Source organism: Canis lupus, chromosome 24, assembly GCF_048164855.1.
Source record: "Canis lupus baileyi chromosome 24, mCanLup2.hap1, whole genome shotgun sequence".
Classification (NCBI taxonomy): Eukaryota; Metazoa; Chordata; class Mammalia; order Carnivora; family Canidae; genus Canis; species Canis lupus.
In genome coordinates this window covers 36,668,892-36,673,925 of record NC_132861.1, presented here as the reverse complement: position 1 = coordinate 36,673,925, position 5,034 = coordinate 36,668,892, and the positions used below count along the sequence as shown (strand labels likewise).

The following is a 5,034-nucleotide window of genomic DNA, read 5'->3' as shown; positions in this document are numbered from 1 at the left end:
CCAGAACACTGACAAAGTCAAATGCTGACAAGGATGTGGAACAATAGAAACTTCCATCCTTTGCTGGTAGGAATGCAAAATGGTATAGCACTTGGGAAGACAGTTTAGTAGTTTTAATACAAATACTCCAAAAGATATAAGGTGACTGAATGGATAAAAAAGCAAGACGCATCTACGTGCTACCTACAGGAAACTAACTTCAGACTAAAAGACACCTGCAGACTGAAAATGAAAAGATGGAGAAGTATTTACCATGCAAATAGAAGTGAAAAGAAAGCAGGAGTAGCAATACTTGTATCAAGACAAAATAGAGTTTAAAGAAAGATTGTAACAAAAGACAAAGGAACCTGGCTAGCTCAGCTGGTAGAGCATGGGACTTTTGATCTCAGGGTTGTGAGTTCAAGCCCCACATTGGGCTCCACACTTGGTGTGGAGCCTACAAAGTAAAATTTGGGGGGGGGGTTACCTGGGTGGCTCAGTGGTTGAGTATCTGCCTTTAGCTCAGGGCCTGATCCCGGGGTCCTGGGATTGAGTCCTGCATCAGGCCCCCCACAGGGAGCCTGCTTCTCCCTCTGCCTGTGTGTCTGCCTTTCTCTCTCTGTCTCTCGTGAATAAATAAATAAAATCTTTAAAAAAGAAAACCATTTTTATTTTTATTTTTTTTTAAAGATTTTATTTATTTATTCATGATAGCCACATAGAGAGAGACAGAGAGGCAGAGACACAGGCAGAGGGAGAAGCAGGCTCCATGCAGGGAGCCCGACGCGGGACTCGATCCCGGGTCTCCAGGATCGCACCCTGGGCCAAAGGCAGGCGCCAAACCGCTGTGCCACCCAGGGATCCCAGAAAAACATTTTTTTTTTAAACATTTTTAAACAAAAAAGGACACTATATAATCATAAAGAGAACAATCCATTGTGAAGATACAACAATTGTAAATATGTACCCAACATGGCAGCACCCAAATACATAAAGATCATGAGATCAAGCCCCATGTTGGGCTTGTGCTCATTGGGGGGGGGTCTGCTCAAGATTCTTTCCCTCTCCCTCTTGCCCCACTTGTGTGCTCGCTCGCTCTCTCTCAAATCTTTAAAGAAACCCCATAAATAAGTTTCCAAGATCTATAAAGAACTTATTAAACTCAACACCAAAGAAACAAACAATCCAATCATGAAATGGGCAAAAGACATGAACAGAAATCTCTCAGAGGAAGACATAGACATGGCCAACATGCACATGAGAAAATGCTCTGCATCACCTGCCATCAGGGAAATACAAATCAAAACCACAATGAGATACCACCTCACACCAGTGAGAATGGGGAAAATTAACAAGGCAGGAAACAACAAATGTTGGAGAGGATGCAGAGAAAAGGGAACCCTCTTACACTGTTGGTGGGAATGTGAACTGGTGCAGCCACTCTGGAAAACTGTGTGGAGGTTCCTCAAAGAGTTAAAAATAGACCTGCCCTACGACCCAGCAATTGCACTGCTGGGGATTTACCCCAAAGATACAGATGCAGTGAAACGCCGGGACACCTGCACCCCGATGTTTATAGCAGCAATGGCCACGATAGCCAAACTGTGGAAGGAGCCTCGGTGTCCAACGAAAGATGAATGGATAAAGAAGATGTGGTTTATGTATACAATGGAATATTACTCAGCTATTAGAAATGACAATACCCACCATTTGCTTCAACGTGGATGGAACTGGAGGGTATTATGCTGAGTGAAGTAAGCCAGTCGGAGAAGGACAAACATTATATGTTCTCATTCATTTGGGGAATATAAATAATAGTGAAAGGGAATATAAGGGAAGGGGGAAGAAATGTGTGGGAAATATCAGAAAGGGAGACAGAACGTAAAGACTGCTAACTCTGGGAAACGAACTAGGGGTGGTAGAAGGGGAGGAGGGCGGGGGGTGGGAGTGAATGGGTGACGGGCACTGGGGGTTATTCTGTATGTTAGTAAATTGAACACCAATAAAAAAAAAAAAAAAAAAAAAAGAAACCCCATAAATAGGTGGAAGTTAAATAACACTACTAAACAATGAAGTTTCGGGCAGCCCCGGTGGCGCAGCGGTTTAGCGCTGCCTGCAGCCTGGGGTGTGATCCTGGAGACCCAGGATAGAGTCCCACATCGGGCTCCTTGTATGGAACCTGCTTCTCCCTCTGCCTGTGTCTCTGCCTCTCTCTCTCTCATTCTGTGTCTCTCATGAATAAATAAATAAAATATTTAAAAAGAAACAAATTTCTTGGTCAACCAAGAAATTAAAGAGGAAATTAAAAAATGCTTGGAGAGACCAATGAAAACAACACAGTAATCCAAAATGTTTAGGATGCAGTGAAAGCTGTTCTAAGAGGGAAGATTATAGCAATGCAGGCCTATTCCAAGAAACCAGAAAAATTCAATGTAAGTTTACACATAAAGGGCTAGAAAAAGAAAAAAAAAAAACAACCCAAAATCAGTAGAAGGAAGAATAAAGATTAGAGCAGAAATGAAATAGAATGAAAAAAAGAACCCAAGATCTTTGAAAATATCAACAAAATTGATAAACCTTTAGCCAAACTAAGCAAAAACTAAACCTACTCTTACCATGTTCTCTGGCAATCACATTCCTTGGTATTTGCTCAAATATGTTGAAAATGTATGTTCACAAAAAAACCTGCATGCAAAGGTTTATAGCAGCTTTATTCAGACTTGCCCAAACTTGGAAGCAACCAAGATGTCCTTCAGTAGGTGAATGCATAAATAAAATACGGTACATCCAGATAATGGGAAATTATTCAGGAAAAAAAAAACAAACCTATCAAGCCACAAAAAGACATGGAGGAAACTTAAATGTTTATTACTAAGTGAAAAACGAGTCTGAAAAGGCTATATGATGTATGATTCCTACTACATGACATTCTGGAAAATGGGAAAACTATGGAGACGGTGAAAAGATAAGAGGTGGGGGGTGGTGTAGGGAGAGATGACAAGGTGGAGCACAGACGATTTTTAGGGCAAGGAAACTATTCTGAATAATACTATAATGGTGGGATACATGTCCTGTATTCTTCCAAACCTGTAGAATGTGAAATACTAAGCACCAACCCTGATGCAAACTGTGGACTTGGGGTGATTATGATGTGTCAGTGTGGGTTGCAGTTTTGACACATGTACCATTTCTGGTAGGGGATGTTGGTAGTGGGGGAAGCTATATGTAATGGGAAATCTCTATCTGCCACTCAGTTTCGCTGTGAACCTAAAATTGCTCTAAAAAAATATTTAAGTGAGTATATTAGGGAGACCTCTGGCAACATGGCAGACTGAACAAATGCTGACCAAAATAGGGGAAAAAAAATGTGTGTGAAGTAGCTAAATTTGGGGAAAATGGAACAAGGGAAGGGAGGGAAAGAAGAAGGAAAGAAAACATCAAGGTACAAGAAAGAAAGGGGAGCCAGAGTCATAATATTTGATGCCAACACAGCTCCCAGGATTATGGACAAAAGTGCATGGGCAGAGCAGGAGCAGTGAGGATTTTCATTCCACTTAAGGATAGAAGATGCCTATGAGGTGCCTCATTACAGGAGTGAAGTCTCTTGGATGAAGAGAGCTAGAGCCTGAAAGGGTCCCTGCCAATCATCCTGGGGCGGCAACATGGAACTGAGGGGTAAAAAGACAATCATGGGAAATCCAAAGCCTGGGCCACATGTAGGTATATGTAGTCTGAATTTATATTACTAGCATGTGGAAGGACCAGAAGCTACCATGAACATTACCATGAAGATTGGTTCGGACGGGAGAGGGCCCAGAGCCCTGCAGAAACAAATGCAGTAAATTGGATTGCAGCAGGTTAAAGCAGCTAAAATGAGCTCCTGCAAGTTAAAGGAGAAAGAACGAGTGGCATAATATGAAAGATACAAAGACAGGGTACCTGGGTGGCTCAGCAGTTGAGCATCTGCCTTCGGCTCAGGTCATGATCCTGGGGTTCTGGGATCGAGTTCTGCATCGGCCTCCCCACGGGGAGCGTGCTTCTCCATCTATGTCTCTACCTCTCTGTGTCTATCATGAATAAATAAATAAAATCTTTGAAAGAAAGATACAAAGACAGTTTTCCAGAATTAGAGGCAAATATCAGTCTTCTATCTGAAGAATCGGAGGATAAAGAAAAGCACATCCACTTCTAAGTATACTGTAGTAAAACTATAGAACCCCCAAAGACAGAATCTTAGCAAGTTAGAGGTGAAAGATTGCTTACAAAGAAAGGGTGTCAAACTAGCAGCTGATTTGTCATTCACCCACAAGTGCTTAATACGGAGGAATAGTAACTTAAAAATGCACCATTAGGGACGCCTGGGTGGCTTAACGGTTGAGCGTGTCTGCCTTCAGCTGGGCATGATCCTGGAGTCCCTGGATGGAGTCCCACATCAGGCATGTGGAGCCTGCTTCTCCCTCTGCCTGTGTCTCTGCCTCTCTTTTTCTGTGTATCTCATGAATAAATAAATAAATAAAAATTTAAAAAAATGCACCATCAACTTGGAATTCTGTTGCCAAGTACACATTTATTCCAAGGCAAGGGCAAAAATAGTGATATGTTTTAATAAAGATCAGAGCAGAAATTACTGAAAGAACAGAAAAACAAGAGTTGGTTATTTGAAAAGATTAACAAATGGGCAGATCTTCAGCTAGATTGGCCAAGGAAAAAAAGACTCAAATCACAAAACTCAGGAATGAAAGAAGGGATTATTGACCTGACAAATAAAAAGAATTATAAAGGGAATACTCTGAACAATTGGAGACATATCAATCCTCTCTATGCCAACAAACTAAGTATCTTAGATGAAATGGGTAAATTCCTATAGTTAATTTGCTACTTAATCAAAGTGTTATCTTTACCAGTTGTCTTTTTTGTTTGCCAAAACCATTTGATGATAACAGAAGTGACTGAGGCTAAAGGCATTCTCTTTCTTTCGGCTGACGGCAGAGTATGAGGTGCTAGTCCTCTGACATATTTTGGAGAAACCAGAGCCTTCACATTCCCTATGATCCT

The 5,034-nt window shown here is 41.4% G+C and overlaps 1 non-coding gene across 1 annotated transcript; it reads left to right on the top strand.

Moving 5' to 3' along the window:
* Positions 1-345: 345 nt before the first annotated feature.
* On the top strand, positions 346-418 carry TRNAK-UUU (transfer RNA lysine (anticodon UUU)). The gene has a single exon. It is a non-coding gene; the product is annotated as a tRNA-Lys (tRNA).
* The last annotated feature ends 4,616 nt before the right edge of the window (positions 419-5,034 follow it).